This window comes from Phyllobates terribilis, unplaced genomic scaffold (assembly GCF_046119375.1).
Source record: "Phyllobates terribilis strain yellow unplaced genomic scaffold, ASM4611937v1 Scaffold_4__5_contigs__length_816908805, whole genome shotgun sequence".
In the NCBI taxonomy this organism is placed as follows: domain Eukaryota; kingdom Metazoa; phylum Chordata; class Amphibia; order Anura; family Dendrobatidae; genus Phyllobates; species Phyllobates terribilis.
In genome coordinates this window covers 6,979,047-6,998,043 of record NW_027362764.1, presented here as the reverse complement: position 1 = coordinate 6,998,043, position 18,997 = coordinate 6,979,047, and the positions used below count along the sequence as shown (strand labels likewise).

The 18,997-nt window shown below is 43.0% G+C and overlaps 1 long non-coding RNA gene across 1 annotated transcript; it reads left to right on the top strand.

Moving 5' to 3' along the window:
* The first annotated feature begins 6,843 nt into the window (after window positions 1-6,843).
* On the top strand, window positions 6,844-15,536 carry LOC141264143 (uncharacterized). The gene is made up of 2 exons (XR_012319806.1): window positions 6,844-7,042; window positions 14,960-15,536. It is a non-coding gene; the product is annotated as an uncharacterized lncRNA (long non-coding RNA).
* The last annotated feature ends 3,461 nt before the right edge of the window (window positions 15,537-18,997 follow it).

Genomic DNA, 18,997 nt, shown 5'->3' with positions numbered 1-18,997 from the left:
TAGGCCAGTCCAGCTTGAACTCAAGTTTACCCTCCCGGACAGGTTTTCAGGAGGTAAGGACACGTGTTTTGTGTTCAACGAAGCATGCAAACTGTATTTTAAACTTTGTCCTTACTCCTGAGATGAGATGCAGCGAGTGGGGATTGTAGTAAAACTACTGTATTGTTACTGGAGCCGGTTGCTCAAGAAACTCAGACTGTACTGTAATGAAGATTGTTGCTGTAATATCCCTGAATTGCACTGGCCGTTCTTCAGATTAAATTCCACTGTTAAACTGTTGAAAAAGACTCTTGTCAGATGTGTCTGGTCAGCAACTGAATCTATCGTGTGCCTGAGAGAAGCTGCAGCACATGGTCTATGGTCGCCCTAAGTAACAGTTCCCTCAGGATTCCAAAGAATTCATGTAACCGGTCTCGCCCCTATCTGAAGCTAGCGGCGTGCGCGTAACACATAATTCACAAGCAATGTTTGATCGTCTTTAGTCGACAGTCTGTAAATTTAAATTCAAAATTACTTTTGTCAATTTCAAGTTATTTCAGTGGCCATTGTGGGATTTTCTTAGTTTAACAGAAGGGTATCGAACTGTGTCCACATCTGTATATCTAATGTTATAAAGACCTAATGTGTCCTATATCTCCAATATGATCTAAGGAAAGGCAGCAGCAGCGGGAATGTGAAAGAGGGGGCGCCGCCTCTAAGGATTTGATCCAACGGTCACCACATGCTCCAGAAAAGCTGAGTGGATCGGAAACGTCGCATGGGTTAATAAAAGCTTCATTTTGCTGGATGTGCTGCCTCACTCTCCTTATCTGCTGACTTTATCTCCAATAAATATTCAAAATTGTAATAGATTCATTCAATGGTAACCAATCCGATAGAGACACAATTATAGTATGCGGCATATGTGACATGTAAGTGGTTAGATACAGGTAATGAAAAATTGCAACTGCAATAAAAATATTATAAAAGGTAGATAATCTCCCAATAATTTAGTAGCGCATTTGGCTGTTCTATCCCATAGTGCTCAAAAGTGACTATGTAACAATCACAAATAGAGTAGAGCAATATTAAATAAGTGCAACCAATTGAACACATCTCTGCACAAATAATGTTAGAATGATCCAAATCAGACATAGAACGAGGGTCTGAAATATGAGAATATAAAAAGTTAACCTAGTAGAATAACTTTCAGAATTTGTCCCATGACATCACAGTGGAAAGGGTAACAAACATTATCCTTAACACGCGTTTCACTATGTCAACAGCTTCATCAGGAGGCCTTCTGACATAAGTTGTGCAGAAATGTGTTGAATTGGTTGCACTTATCCATTATGGGATACCTCATCTGAATTTGCTATTAAATTATTGTAAGATTATCTACCTATAGTAGTGCCTTTTATCATATTTGTATTGCAGCTGCACATTTTCATTAGTTGTACGTATTACTCGATGAGTTCATATTGCATTTGGTTATTGTGTTTCAGAATAATTCATGTGATCATTTAATAAATTTATTAATATGTAATGTATTTAATGGAGACATGAACATAGTTTAGATTTAGGTCTGTATATTTTATAAATATTTATAATATTACACATTTTTATAATTAGATATAATAGCTTAGATGAAATAGTGTACAGGCACCTTTACTTTCTGATAACTAAATACAATAGCTTGAAGAAAAAAAACAGTGTCTAGGCCCCATAACTGTCCCACATTAGACAACATGACTTAGACTGACTAGAGTGCAGAACCATTACACTACATGCAATACTTAGAGGGAACAGTGACACACCCATTACTGTCCCACTCACCAGGCAAAATGGCTTAAAAGGAATAGTGCCAGACCCATTACAGTACCACACTCTAGATACAATGGTTTAGAGGGATCAGTGCCAGACCCATTACTGTACCACTCACTAGATACAGAGGCTTAGAAAGATCAATGCCAGACCCATTGCTGTCCCACTCACAAGGCAAAATGGCTTAAAAGGAATAGTGCCAGACCCATTACAGTACCACACTCTAGATACAATGGTTTAGAGGGATCAGTGCCAGACCCATTACTGTACCACTCACTAGATACAGAGTCTTAGAGAGATCAATGCCAGACCCATTACTGTCCCACTCACCAGGCAAAATGGCTTAAAAGGAATAGTGCCAGACCCATTACAGTACCACACTCTAGATACAATGGTTTAGAGGGATCAGTGCCAGACCCATTACTGTACCACTCACTAGATACAGAGGCTTAGAGAGATCAATGCCAGACCCATTGCTGTCCCACTCACTAGATATAATATTTTAGAGAGATCAATGCCAGACCAATTACTGTACCACTCACAGGATACAATATTTTAGAGGGATCAGTGCCAGACCCATTACTGTACCACTCACTAGATACAATGGCTTAGAGGGATCAATGCCAAACCCATTGCTGTCCTACTCACTAGATACAATATTTTAGAGGGATCAATGCCAGACCCATTGCTGTCCCACTCACTAGATATAATATTTTAGAGGGATCAATGCCAGACTCATTGCTGTCCCACTCACTAGATTCAGAGGCTTAGAGAGATCAATGCCAGACCCATTGCTGTCCTACTCACTAGATACAATATTTTAGAGGGATCAATGCCAGACCCATTGCTGTCCCACTTACTAGTTACAATGACTTTGAGGGAACAGTGTCTAAACACATATTGACCATATTTATTAGCTAACATGGATTAGAAGAAACAGTTTCCATACCCCTTATTGCCCCACTGACTAGATGCCATACAATGGCTTAGATGAAAAGTGTGCGCAGACCAATTGCTTCCCCTTCATTAAGTACAGTTATTTAGAGGAAACAATGCCCTGACCTGTTGTTGCCCGCTTATTAGAAATAGTGGTACAGATGAAATAATGACCAGCCCCCTTAGTGCCCTCATTGATGGTGTTAGTATTACAGCTTTGTTTAACTCATTTGTTGCCCTTTATCAGATGATACATCCAAAAGAGTGGACAAAAGACAAGAGCAACCAAGTGGAAATGAGATAAGACAGTCGACCATTGCTCCAGAGTAGTAGTTCTTCAGGGATGAGCTGCTTGAGATGCTCCGCTGCAACTTTAAGATTGGTCGATTCTTACTTCTTAATGTGTCAGCACAGGTTTCATTATGAGATTTTGACACCTCTGGGATTGAGCCGTGTCGTCTGGACTTTCCCTCAAACATTAATTATTCCTATTAATAGTCAAGGAAGGAACGCTGAACTTATGCAAATGTCAACCTGTCTGGGCAGGAATGTCTCGTAAAGTGAGCTGAAGTCACTGGTATCACAAGTCCATGATTAACAGTCTCATGTCATCATCTCCAGGAGACATTTCTTGGAGAAGGAAATGAAGCTCCAGTAAAGTAATATCGTAGCGTCCGCTCGACCTCTATGATGTTAAGAGTGTGACCGGAGGGAGGAAGGCTGCACTTTAATGGAAAGGAGAACCACTCTCACACCACAATGGCAGGCAACTCTCAAACTCAGAACTGAGTGTGCGTCTTTAGTCTCAGCGTAAGATGTAGCATCATACAGAGTCCAAATTGTGCCAGGGACTAATGGGGAAAGTAATAAAAGCCGATGAAGTGTAATAAAAAAGCAAGAGGAATCCAAGCCAGGAAAAATATATAGGACAGATCGAAATTCAGATGAAGCTAAAAGTACAAAAGGTCCAGTAAAGGCTAAAAGAGAAGTTATCTAGGACAACAGCCGGAAGGTCCAGTCTATGTTAGAAGAAGGAATCTAGAATAAAAGAAGGAATTAAAAAAAGTTTCTAGGACGGAACAGAAGGAAGGTTTAATCCAGGCAAAGAGAATACATCTTGGACAATAGTCACAAGGTCCAGTCTTGGCTTGGAAGAAGGTGTCTTTCCCAACAAAAGATCGAGATCAGGTTAGAAGGTTAGGAGAAGGTTTTAAAGGGGTTGTCCTGTACTATTGATAATGCCCCAATGTATTTTTATGGTTAAAAGAAGTATCTTTGTAATTACCTTGCTCTGCTGTTCTTGCCTCCGATCGGCGCTATCGCCGGCAGCTCACAGGCATCACGTGACCCCGCGCTAACGTTACGTCAAGCGCCACTCACAGGCAGAAGCAGCAGCACACCGTATTTACAAAGATGCTTCTTTTAACCATAAAAATACATTGAGGCATTATCAATAGTACTGCATCTAGAACAAAAGAAGGTCCAGAAGATACAGATCAGGTTAGAAGGTTTCTAGGACATCCAAAGGCCCAGGTCAGGCCATGCCACGACAGCAGGCGGAAGGTCCAGTCTAAGCTGGGAAAAAATATCTAGCAAAATAGTAAATCCAGATCAGGTTAGGAGAAGGTTTCAAAACTGTAGTCATTTTTACACATTAAAAACCAAAACTGAGTAAAACACACAAACTCCTGGTAGAGAACACACAATCTTCATGTAGAGAACAAACTCCACATAGAGATCATACATCCTCCATGTAGAGAAAATTCAATAGTCCAAATAGGCGAAGTGAGAAAAATATAGACATAAATTTAATTTATGGGATCAAATAACTAAACATTGGCATGTGCATATTTATTCACCCATTTTTCATTGAAGCCCCTAAACATTTCTGCTTCAAGCAATTCCCTTCATAGGTCCCATGGTTAGTGAGAGGAAGTCCACCTGTGTGAAATATAAGTGTCACATGTCTGTCAGTATATACACTTTACCATTTCTGAAAGGCCACAGAGGCTGCAAAACCATTAACAAGAGACTCCACTAACCAAACACCATGAAGACCAAGGAGATCTCCATACAACACCATGAAGATCAATAAGATCTCCAAACAACACCTTGAAGACCAAGGAGATCACCAAACAACACAATGAAGACCAAGGAGACTCCAAACAACACCATGAAGCGAAGGAGATCTCCAAACAACACCATGAAGACCAAGGAGATCACCAAACAAAACCATGAAGACCAAGGAGATCACCAAACAAAACCATGAAGACCAAGGAGATCTCCAAACAACACCATGAAGGCCAAGGAGCTCTCCAACCAACACCATAAAGACCAAGGAGATCTCCAACCAACACCATGAAGACCAAGGAGCTCTCCAAGCAACACCATGAAGACCAAGGAGATCTCCAACCAACACCATGAAGACCAAGGAGATCTCCAACCAACACCATGAAGACCAAGGAGATCTCCAAACAAGTCAGGGACAGAGTTTTTGAGAAGTACAAGTCAGGGTTGAGTTAGAAAAAAATATCACAATTTCTGATGATCCCAGGAGCACCATCAAATCCCTTATCATCAAATGGAAAGAAAATGGTACCACAACAAACCTGCCATGAGAGGGCGCCCACCAAAACTCTCAGCCCGGGCAAGGAGGGCATTAATCAGAGAGGCAGCACAGAGACCAAAGGTAACCCTGAAGGAGACGCAGATTTCCCAAGCAGAGACTGGAGTATCTGTCCATACGACCACAATAAGCCGTACACTCCATAGAGGTGGAAGAGTGGGCAGAAAAAAAGCCTTTACTTAACACACAAAAATTGTAAGGCTCGTTTTAAGTTTGTCAAACGACATGTTGGACACATTTAACTTTTTGACCACCAAAGGTTAACGTTATGTCTTACAATACACAAACACAGCTCAACACCAAGAACACCATCCCCAAAGTAAAACATAGTGGTGGCAGCATCATGCTGTGGGTAAGTTTTTCGGCAGCAGGGACATGGAAAATGGTTCAAGTTGAGGGGAAGATGGATGATGCGAAATACAGGGTTATTCTTGAGCAAAACCTGTTTCAGTCTGTCAGTGATTTCAGACTGGGACAGAGGTTCAGCTTCCAATAAGACAATGACCCAAAGCATACTGCTAAAGCAACACTCGAGTGGTTTAAGGGGAAACGTGGAAATGTTCTGGAGCGGCCGAGTCACAGGCCAGACCTTAATGCAAGTGAGAATCTGTGGTCAGACGTGAAGATCGCTGTTTACCAGAGGAAACCATCTAACCTGAAGGAGCTGAAGCAGTCTTACCTTGAGGAATGGGCAAAAATTCCAATGGCCAGATGTGGAAAGCTCATAGAGACTTATCCAAAGTGACTGCAGCTGTAATTGCTGCAAAAGGAGGCTCCACAAAGTACTGACTTTAGGGGGGTTTATAGTTATACACACTGAAGTTTTCAGTTATTTTGTTCTATTTGTCACAATAAAAAGAAAACCAAATGTTCACAGTTGTCGGTATGTTTTTACATGAACTGATGCAAACCCTCAAAAAAATAGGGAAATTCCAGATTGTGAGGCAGCAAAACACAAAAAATGCCAAAGGGGGGTGAATACTTTCACAAGCCACTATACATGTGAACAGTGGAGTCTGGAGAGATGACGCTTGTGAGCTCCGGGGCACGGCCTGATCGGCCTCCAGAACTTGGCCGGGTGACATCTTTATATGGCGGTGATGCCTCATTGGTAAGAGATGTTCCTGATGGAGATTGGACAGGCTGCAAGTACGAGAACACCCCAATAGTGACACTGATGAGCACCGCTTTACACAGCCCTGTCCCCAACATCATCATTAACTTACACCTTTATGCTGAGGATTTGGAGCTTTGTAACAGAAAAATACAAAGAGATATTGTAAGACTAATTACTCAGAATATTGGACCCGAATAGACACTTCACCCAGATCATGTGTCTGACCCGGAATAATTCATACTATTAATTATACATTGGTAGAACTCATACATATCTTACTGCTGAATTAATTAACATAATATATTGTGTCGGGTTTTAATTGGTGTTTATAAATATTCCTGAATTGTAAAAAAACAACATGAAACCACCTCCTTGTAGACTGACTACACCCTATAATAAATGATCCGGGAGGAAGACGCAGCAAATAAATCCACAGCAGCGTCTGAAAATTCACCCAGAGAGTCCGACTCCAGCAAGACGACGGCAAGGAGACTGACAAGAAGGGAATATCCCCGAAGACATAAGGAAACCGGAAGGTTCAAAAAGAAGGAAAACAGATGGTGAGTACAAATCCTACAATACTGACATTAACAAGTGTAAGGTGCAGGCACAGGGGTCCTATACGCCGAGGAGACCATCTTATCACATAAGGAGAGCTGCACTCACTATTCTGCTGGTGCAGTCACTGTGTACATACATTACATTACTGATCCTGAGTTACATCCTGTATTATACTCCAGAGCTGCACTCACTATTCTGCTGGTGCAGTCACTGTGTACATACATTACATTACTGATCCTGAGTTACATCCTGTATTATACTCCAGAGCTGCACTCGCTATTCTGCTGGTGCAGTCACTGTGTATATACATTACATTACTGATCCTGAGTTACATCCTGTATTATACTCCAGAGCTGCACTCACTATTCTGCTGGTGCAGTCACTGTGTATATACATTACATTACTGATCCTGAGTTACCTCCTGTATTATACTCCAGAGCTGCACTCACTATTCCGCTGGTGCAGTCACTGTGTACATACATTACATTACTGATCCTGAGTTACCTCCTGTATTATACTCCAGAGCTGCACTCACTATTCTGCTGGTGCAGTCACTGTGTACATACATTATATTACTGATCCTGAGTTACATCCTGTATTATACTCCACAGCTGCACTCACTATTCTGCTGGTGCAGTCACTGTGTATATACATTACATTACTGATCCTGAGTTACCTCCTGTATTATACTCCAGAGCTGCACTCACTATTCTGCTGGTGCAGTCACTGTGTATATACATTACATTACTGATCCTGAGTTACCTCCTGTATTATACTCCAGAGCTGCACTCACTATTCCGCTGGTGCAGTCACTGTGTACATACATTACATTACTGATCCTGAGTTACCTCCTGTATTATACTCCAGAGCTGCACTCACTATTCTGCTGGTGCAGTCACTGTGTACATACATTATATTACTGATCCTGAGTTACATCCTGTATTATACTACAGAGCTGCACTCACTATTCTGCTGGTGCAGTCACTGTGTATATACATTACATTACTGATCCTGAGTTACATCCTGTATTATACTCCAGAGCTGCACTCACTATTCTGCTGGTGCAGTCACTGTGTATATACATTACATTACTGATCCTGAGTTACCTCCTGTATTATACTCCAGAGCTGCACTCACTATTCTGCTGGTGCAGTCACTGTGTATATACATTACATTACTGATCCTGAGTTAGCTCCTGTATTATACTCCAGAGCTGCACTCACTATTCTGCTGGTGCAGTCACTGTGTATATACATTACATTACTGATCCTGAGTTACCTCCTGTATTATACTCCAGAGCTGCACTCACTATTCTGCTGGTGCAGTCACTGTGTATATACATTACATTACTGATCCGGAGTTACATCCTGTATTATACTCCAGAGCTGCACTCACTATTCTGCTGGTGCAGTCACTGTGTACATACATTACATTACTGATCCTGTACTGATCCTGAGTTACATCCTGTATTATACTCCAGAGCTGCACTCACTATTCTGCTGGTGCAGTCACTGTGTACATACATTACATTATTGATCCTGAGTTACATCCTGTATTATACTCCAGAGCTGCACTCACTATTCTGCTGGTGCAGTCACTGTGTACATACATTACATTACTGATCCTGAGTTACATCCTGTATTATACTCCAGAGCTGCACTCACTATTCTGCTGGTGCAGTCACTGTGTACATACATTACATTACTGACCCTGAGTTACATCCTGTATTATACTCTAGAGCTGCACTCACTATTCTGCTGGGCAGTCACTGTGTACATACATTACATTACTGATCCTGAGTTACATCCTGTATTATACTCCAGAGCTGCACTCACTATTCTGCTGGTGCAGTCACTGTGTACATACATTACATTACTGACCCTGAGTTACATCCTGTATTATACTCCAGAGCTGCACTCACTATTCTGCTGGTGCAGTCACTGTGTACATACATTACATTACTGATCCTGTACTGATCCTGAGTTACATCCTGTATTATACTCCAGAGCAGCACTCACTATTCTGCTGGTGCAGTCACTGTGTACATACATTACATTACTGATCCTGAGTTACATCCTGTATTATACTCCACAGCTGCACTCAGTATTCTGCTGGTGCAGTCACTGTGTACATACATTACATTACTGACCCTGAGTTACATCCTGTATTATACTCCAGAGCTGCACTCACTATTCTGCTGGTGCAGTCACTGTGTACATACATTACATTACTGACCCTGAGTTACATCCTGTATTATACTCCAGAGCTGCACTCGCTATTCTGCTGGTGCAGTCACTGTGTACATACATTACATTACTGATCCTGAGTTACATCCTGTATTATACTCCAGAGCTGCACTCAGTATTCTGCTGGTACAGTCACTGTGTACATACATTACATTACTGACCCTGAGTTACATCCTGTATTATACTCCAGAGCTGCACTCACTATTCTGCTGGTGCATTCACTGTGTACATACATTACATTACTGATCCTGAGTTACATCCTGTATTATACTCCAGAGCTGCACTCATTATTCTGCTGGTGCAGTCACTGTGTACAAACATTACATTACTGACCCTGAGTTACATCCTGTATTATACTCCACAGCTGCACTCAGTATTCTGCTGGTGCAGTCACTGTGTACATACATTACATTACTGATCCTGAGTTACATCCTGTATTATACTCCAGAGCTGCACTCACTATTCTGCTGGTGCAGTCACTGTGTACATGCATTACATTACTGATCCTGAGTTACATCCTGTATTATACTCCAGAGCTGCACTCACTATTCTGCTGGTGCAGTCACTGTGTTCATACATTACATTACTGATCCTGAGTTACATCCTGTATTATACTCCAGAGCTGCACTCACTATTCTGCTGGTGCAGTCACTGTGTACATACATTACATTACTGATCCAGAGTTACCTCCTGTATTATACTCCAGAGCTGCACTCACTATTCTGCTGGTGCAGTCACTGTGTACATACAGTACAGACCAAAAGTTTGGACACACCTTCTCATTTAAAGATTTTTCTGTATTTTCATGACTTTGAAAATTGTCCATTCACACTGAAGGCATCAAAACTATGAATTAACACATGTGGAATTATATACTTAACAAAAAAAGTGTGAAACAACTGAAAATATGTCTTATATTCTAGGTTCTTCAAAGTAGCCACCTTTTGCTTTGATGACTGCTTTGCACACTCTTGGCATTCTCTTGATGAGCTTCAAGAGGTAGTCACCGGAAATGGTCTTCCAACCATCTTGAAGGAGTTCCCAGAGATGCTTAGCACTTGTTGGCCCTTTTGCCTTTTGCCTTCACTCTGCGGTTCAGCTTACCCCAAACTATCTCGATTGGGTTCAGGTCTGGTGACTGTGGAGGCCAGGTCATCTGGCGTAGCCCCCCATAACTCTCCTTCTTGGTCAAATAGCCCTTACACAGCCTGGAGGTGTTTGGGGTCATTGTCCTGTTGAAAAATAAATGATGGTCCAACTAAACGCAAATCGGATGGAATAGCATGCCGCTGCAAGATGCTGTGGTAGCCATGCTGGTTCAGTATGCCTTCAATTATGAATAAATCCCCAACAGTGTCACCAGCAAAGCACCCCCACACCATCACACCTCCTCCTCCATGCTTCACGGTGGGAACCAGGCATGTAGAGGCCATCCATTCACCTTTTCTGCGTCGCACAAAGACACGGTGGTTGGAACCAAATATCTCAAATTTGGACTCATCAGACCAAAGCACAGATTTCCACTGGTCTAATATCCATTGCCTGTGTTCTTTAGCAAAAACAAGTCTCTTCTGCTTGTTGCCTGTCCTTAGCAGTGGTTTCCTAGCAGTTATTTTACCATGAAGGCCTGCTGCACAAAGTCTCCTCTTAACAGTTGTTGTAGAGATGTGTCTGCTGCTAGAACTCTGTGTGGCATTGACCTGGTCTCTAATCTGAGCTGCTGTTAACCTGCGATTTCTGAGGCTGGTGACTCGGATAAACTTATCCTCAGAAGCAGAGGTGACTCTTGGTCTTCCTTTCCCGGGGCGGTCCTCATGTGAGCCAGTTTCTTTGTAGCGTTTGATGGTTTTTGCAACTGCACTTGGCGACACTTTCAAAGTTTGCCCAATTTTTCAGACTAACTGACCTTAATTTCTTAAAGTAATGATGGCCACTCGTTTTTCTTTACTTAGCTGCTTTTTTCTTGCCATAATACAAATTCTAACAGTCTATTAAGTAGGATTATCAGCTGTGTATCCACCAGACTTCTGCACAACACAAGTGATGGTCCCAACCCCATTTATAAGGCAAGAAATCCCACTTATTAAACCTGACAGGACACACCTGTGAAGTGGAAACCATTTCCGGTGACTACCTCTTGAAGCTCATTAAGAGAATGCCAAGAGTGTGCAAAGCAGTCATCAAAGCAAAAGGTGGCTACTTTGAAGAACCTAGAATATAAGACATATTTTCAGTTGCTTCACACTTTTTTGTTAAATGCATAATTCCACATGTGTTAAATCATAGTTTTGATGCCTTCAGTGTGAATGTACAATTTTCATAGTCATGAAAATACAGAAAAATCTTTAAATGAGAAGGTGTGTCCAAACTTTTGGTCTGTACTGTACATTACATTACTGATCCTGAGTTACATCCTGTATTATACTACAGAGCTGCACTCACTATTCTGCTGGTGCAGTCACTGTGTACATACATTACATTACTGATCCTGAGTTACATCCTGTATTATACTCCAGAGCTGCACTCACTATTCTGCTGGTGCAGTCACTGTGTACATACATTACATTACTGATCATGAGTTACATCCTGTATTATACTCCAGAGCTGCACTCACTATTCTGCTGGTGCAGTCACTGTGTACATACATTACATTACTGATCCTGAGTTACATCCTGTATTATACCCCAGAGCTGCACTCACTATTCTGCTGGTGCAGTCACTGTGTACATACATTACATTACTGATCCTGAGTTACCTCCTGTATTATACCCCAGAGCTGCACTCACTATTCTGCTGGCGCAGTCACTGTGTAGATACATTACATTACTGATCCTGAGTTACATCCTGTATTATCCTCCAGAGCTGCACTCACTATTCTGCTGGAGCAGTCACTGTGTACATACATTACTGATCCTGAGTTACATCTTGTATTATACTCCAGAGCTGCACTCACTATTCTGCTGGTGCAGTCACTGTGTACATGCATTACATTACTGATCCTGAGTTACCTGCTGTATTATACTCCAGAGCTGCACTCACTATTCTGCTGGTGCAGTCACTGTGTACATACATTGCATTACTGATCCTGAGTTACATCCTGTATTATACCCCAGAGCTGCACTCACTATTCTGCTGGTGCAGTCATAGTGTACATACATTACATTACTGATCCTGAGTTACATCTTGTATTATACTCCAGAGCTGCACTCACTATTCTGCTGGTGCAGTCACTGTGAACATACATTACATTACTGATCCTGAGTTACCTCCTGTATTATACTCCAGAGCTGCACTCACTATTCTGCTGGTGCAGTCACTGTGTACATACATTACATCACTGATCCTGAGTTACATCCTGTATTATACTCCAGAGCCGCACTCACTATTCTGCTGGTGCAGTCACTGTGTACATACATTACATTACTGATCCTGAGTTACATCCTGTATTATACCCCAGAGCTGCACTCACTATTCTGCTGGTGCAGTCACTGTGTGCATACATTACATTACTGATCCTGAGTTACATCATGTATTATCCTCCAGAGCTGCCCTCACTATTCTGCTGGTGCAGTCACTGTGAACATACATTACATTACTGATCCTGAGTTACATCCTGTATTATACTCCAGAGCTGCACTCACTATTCTGCTGGTGCAGTCACTGTGAACATACATTACATTACTGATCCTGAGTTACATCCTGTATTATACTCCAGAGCTGCACTCACTATTCTGCTGGTGCAGTCACTGTGAACATACATTACATTACTGATCCTGAGTTACCTCCTGTATTATACTCCAGAGCTGCACTCACTATTCTGCTGGTGCAGTCACTGTGAACATACATTACATTACTGATCCTGAGTTACATCCTGTATTATACTCCAGAGCTGCACTCACTATTCTGCTGGTGCAGTCACTGTGTACATACATTACATTACTGATCCTGAGTTACATCCTGTATTATACTCCAGAGCTGCACTCACTATTCTGCTGGTGCAGTCACTGTGTACATATATTACATTACTGATCCTGAGTTACCTCCTGTATTATACTCCAGAGCTGCACTCACTATTCTGCTGGTGCAGTCACTGTGAACATACATTACATTACTGATCCTGAGTTACATCCTGTATTATACTCCAGAGCTGCACTCACTATTTTGCTGGTGCAGTCACTGTGTACATACATTACATTACTGATCCTGAGTTACATCCTGTATTATACTCCAGAGCTGCACTCACTATTCTGCTGGTGCAGTCACTGTGTACATACATTACATTACTGATCCTGAGTTACATCCTGTATTATACTCCAGAGCTGCACTCACTATTCTGCTGGTGCAGTCACTGTGTATATACATTACATTACTGATCCTGAGTTACCTCCTGTATTATACTCCAGAGCTGCACTCACTATTCTGCTGGTGCAGTCACTGTGTACATACATTACATTACTGATCCTGAGTTACATCCTGTATTATACTCCAGAGCTGCACTCACTATTCTGCTGGTGCAGTCACTGTGTACATACATTACATTACTGATCCTGAGTTACATCCTGTATTATACTCCAGAGCTGCACTCACTATTCTGCTGGTGCAGTCACTGTGTACATACATTACATTACTGATCCTGAGTTACATCCTGTATTATACTCCAGAGCTGCACTCACTATTCTGCTGGTGCAGTCACTGTGTACATATATTACATTACTGATCCTGAGTTACCTCCTGTATTATACTCCAGAGCTGCACTCACTATTCTGCTGGTGCAGTCACTGTGAACATACATTACATTACTGATCCTGAGTTACATCCTGTATTATACTCCAGAGCTGCACTCACTATTTTGCTGGTGCAGTCACTGTGTACATACATTACATTACTGATCCTGAGTTACATCCTGTATTATACTCCAGAGCTGCACTCACTATTCTGCTGGTGCAGTCACTGTGTACATACATTACATTACTGATCCTGAGTTACCTCCTGTATTATACTCCAGAGTTGCACTCACTATTCTGCTGGTGCAGTCACTGTGTACATACATTATATTACTGATCCTTAGTTACATCCTGTATTATACTCCAGAGCTGCACTCACTATTCTGCTGGTGCAGTCACTGTGTACATACATTACATTACTGATCCTGAGTTACATCCTGTATTATACTCCAGAGCTGCACTCGCTATTCTGCTGGTGCAGTCACTGTGTACATACATTACATTACTGATCCTGAGTTACATCATGTATTATACTCCAGAGCTGCACTCGCTATTCTGCTGGTGCAGTCACTGTGTACATACATTACATTGCTGATCCTGTTCTGTTCCTGAGTTACATCCTGCATTTTACCCCAGAGCTGAACTCACTATTCTGCTGAAAATACTATATACTATACTATAAAATAGGGTAATTGTATACATATTGTATACATATTCCGAGGCGAAAAGTTATATTAAAAAAAAAAGAAAACTGAAAAACTATTGGAAAGTTGTTTCTTTTTCTCTATTTTTTTATCCTTTTTATTCCATTTCTCCTTATATAATAATGACACGCGGGTTTTGAAACGCAGTGATGAAAAAGTTGAAAAAAGTAAATAAAGTTTTTTTCACCCTTAGCAGTAAATCTGGGGGTGCTGAGGTTTCATTGTTTTGTCTTTTTCTGTAGCCTCATCCCGGATCCGTTATGTTTGGACGATACAAGAGAATAATCAGAAAATCTGAAGACGGCATGAAACTGAATAATGGAAAGTCGCCGGAATCCAACAGGCAGCGGGCGGCCGCAGAGTCCCCAAAATACCTCTACTATTTATCACTTATAAAGGGGGATCCACAAGTGTTTGACAACAGTATGAAAGCCCAGGGCGGCATCGGCAATATGGACGACTTGCTGTGCAAGTTAAACCCTAATATCTGCTGATCCCGGTGTGGGGGCCTGTGGGGGCCTGTGGGGGCCTGTTGTCAGGAGGGTCTGGGGTCGGGGAGCTTTGGGTTTCGCTGGCTATCAGTTCAGGCTCCTCCGGGGTCAGGGGTCTGGGATACGGGCGGATCTGGGGTTTAGGAGCCCAGTAGTCGGGGTCAGGGGTCTCCTGCTCTTTTTAACCTGTATCTAAAGCAAAGAAACTTGTTTGTGATGATGACGACTTTTATTACTAGATTGTTCTTCTTGATCTTCACCTACGTGGGCCGGCGGGGGGATCCAGCACCAGTGGGGTGTACAGATGTAATAAACATTTCCAGTGATATCCCTGTGTACCCCTCTACCTCTGTGAATGCTACACGACACCAACAGATCACCAAACTAACGAATCAGCGCGCCAAGGGAGATATCATGTGATACACATGCAGCGCCCTGAAAAAGTCTTCACACCCCGTGAACATTTCCACTTTACACCCACAAACTTAAATGTATTTTATTGGGATTTTATGTGACACCAACACAAAGTAACAAGTATCTGTGACACCAACACAAAGTAACAAGTATCTGTGACGTGTAAAGGAAATGATACAGGGTTTGTAATTATTTTAAAAACATAAATCTGAACACTGAGAGGAGCATTTGTATTCAGCCCCTGAGAACATTTTGTAGGACCACCTTTTTCTTCAGTCACTGCTGCAGTCTTTTGGGGCCACCTTTTTCTTCAGTCACTGCTGCAGTCTTTTGGGGTCTGTCTGTCCAGCTTTCTCTGCAGTCTTTTGGGGTCTGTCTCTCCACCTTTCTCTGCTGCAGTCTTTTGGGGTCTGTCTCTCCACCTTTCTCTGCAGTCTTTTGGGGTCTGTCTCTCCAGCTTTCTCTGCAGTCTTTTGGGGTCTGTCTCTCCCACCTTTCTCTGCTGCAGTCTTTTGGAGTCGGTCTCTCCCACCTTTCTCTGCTGCAGTCTTTTGGGGTCTGTCTCTCCACCTTTCTCTGCTGCAGTCTTTTGGGGTCTGTCTCTCCAGCTTTCTCTGCAGTCTTTTGGGGTCGGTCTCTCCAGCGTTCTCTGCAGTCTTTTGGGGTCTGTCTCTCCAGCTTTCTCTGCAGTCTTTTGGGGTCTGTCTCTCCAGCTTTCTCTGCAGTCTTTTGGGGTCTGTCTCTCCCAGCTTTCTCTGCAGTTTTTTGGGGTCTGTCTCTCCAACCTTTCTGTGCAGTCTTTTGGGGTCTGTCTCTCCCACCTTTCTCTGCAGTCTTTTGGGGTCTGTCTCTCCCACCTTTCTCTGCTGCAATCTTTTGGGGTCTGTCTCTCCAGCTTTTTCTGCAGTCTTTTGGGGTCTGTCTCTCCAGCTTTCTCTGCAGTCTTTTGGGGTCTGTCTCTCCAGCTTTCTCTGCAGTCTTTTGGGGTCTGTCTCTCCAGCTTTCTCTGCAGTCTTTTGAGGTCTGTCTCTCCAGCTTTCTCTGCAGTCTTTTGGGGTCTGTCTCTCCACCTTTCTCTGCAGTCTTTTGGGGTCTGTCTCTCCATCTTTCTCTGCAGTCTTTTGGGGTCTGTCTCTCCAGCTTTCTCTGCAGTCTTTTGGGGTCTGTCTCTCCACCTTTCTCTGCAGTCTTTTGGGGTCTGTCTCTCCATCTTTCTCTGCAGTCTTTTGGGGTCTGTCTCTGCAGCTTTCTCTGCAGTCTTTTGGGGTCTGTCTCTCCAGCTTTCTCTGCAGTCTTTTGGGGTCTGTCTCTCCAGCTTTCGCTGCAGTCTTTTGGGGTCTGTCTCTCCAGCTTTCTCTGCAGTCTTTTGAGGTCTGTCTCTCCAGCTTTCTCTGCAGTCTTTTGGGGTCTGTCTCTCCACCTTTCTCTGCAGTCTTTTGGGGTCTGTCTCTCCATCTTTCTCTGCAGTCTTTTGGGGTCTGTCTCTCCAGCTTTCTCTGCAGTCTTTTGGGGTCTGTCTCTCCACCTTTCTCTGCAGTCATTTGGGGTCTGTCTCTCCATCTTTCTCTGCAGTCTTTTGGGGTCTGTCTCTCCAGCTTTCTCTGCAGTCTTTTGGGGTCTGTCTCTCCAGCTTTGCACATCTAGAGGTGACATTTTGCCCGCTCTTCTTTGCCCCCTCGCTCTCGCTCAGTGATCGGATGGAGACGTCTGTGATCAGTGATTTTCACGTCTTGTCACAGATTCTCTGGGATTTGGGTCTGGGCTGTGACTGCGCCGTTCACACACATGAATATGATTTGATCTAAACCCTCCTTTGTAGCTCTGGCAGGATATTGAGGGTCGTTGTCCTGCTAGAAGGTGAACCTACACCCCAGTCTCAAGTCTTTTGCAGCCTCTAACAGGTTTTCCTCCAGGATTGCCCTGTATTTAGCTCCATCCATCTTCCCATCACCTCTGACCAGCTTCCCTGCCTCTGCTGAAGAAAAGCCTCCCCACAGCAGGATGCTGTCACCACCATGTGTGAAGGTGGGGATGGGGTTTTCAGGGTGTCAGTTTTCCGCCACTTATAGCATTTTTCATTTAGTCCAAAAAAGTTCTACTTTTGTCTCATCTGACCAGAGCTCTTTCTTCCAAATGTTCTCTGTGTCCCGTACATTGTTTTTTGCAAATGAGACTTTTTTATGGCTTGCTGGCGTGGATGACTAATAGTCGTCCTGTGGACAGATTCTCCCAGTGATCTGTGAATCTCTGCAGCTCCTCCAGAGGCCATGGGTCTCCTGGCTGCTTTTCTCATTAGTGCCCTCCTTGCTGTTATGTCAGGTTAGGTGGACGGCCATGTCTTGGTGGGTTTGCAGTTTTGCCATACTCCTTCCATTTTTGGGTGATGGATTGATGCTCCGTGAGATGTTCAGAGCTTGGGCTATCTTTATCCCTGACCTGTCTGGTGGGCTCCTTGGTTTTCAGCTTTATCCCTGACCTGTCTGGTGGGCTCCTTTGTTTTCAGCTTTACCCCTGACCTGTCTGGTGGGCTCCTTGGTTTTCAGCTTTACCCCTGACCTGTCTGGTGGGCTCCTTGGTTTTCTGCTTTATCCCTGACCTGTCTGGTGGGCTCATTGGTTTCTGCTTTATCCCTGACCTGTCTAGTGAACTCCTTTGGTTTTCATGATGCTGTTTGATCCCTAATGTTCTCACACAAACCTCTGAGGCCTTCACAGAACAGCTGTAGTTATACTGAGGATAAATCACACCCAGGTGGACTCAATGTACTAATAATGTGACCTCTGGAGGCGATTGGTCACTCAGGATTTTATTTAGGGGCATCAGACTACAGGGGGATGAATACTAATGCACAGAACAATTATCAGATTTATATTTTTAAAATATTTAGAAAACCCTGTATCATTTCCTTTACACGTCACAAATACTTGCTACTTTTTGTTGGTGTCACAGAAAATCCCAATAAAAAACATTGAACCCTTTCACGACCTTTGACGCACTTGTACATCAAAAGTCACGTCCCTGCCTTTGATGCAAGCTCGTACGCTGAGCCCGCATCTTTCCACGCACTTGATGGCTGATTTAATTAGCCATCATGTGCAACTGTTAACCTGTTAAATCCCGCAGTCAATATCTAACAGTGGCATTTAACTCTTGCCAACATGGGCGTGCATCGCTCCACTGTCCTATCGGCGCGCCTGTGATGTGATCGTGGGGGTGCCAATGGGCTGTCATGACATTCGGGGGTCTGCTTATGACCCATGTGTCTATCATTATGATACTTCTGTAAAGGCCAGCCTGTGACCGACGTTCATCGAAGATCATGATTTTAGCTATACATAGCAGTGCTGAAGCCTCGCTAGGTATAGCACAAGCGAT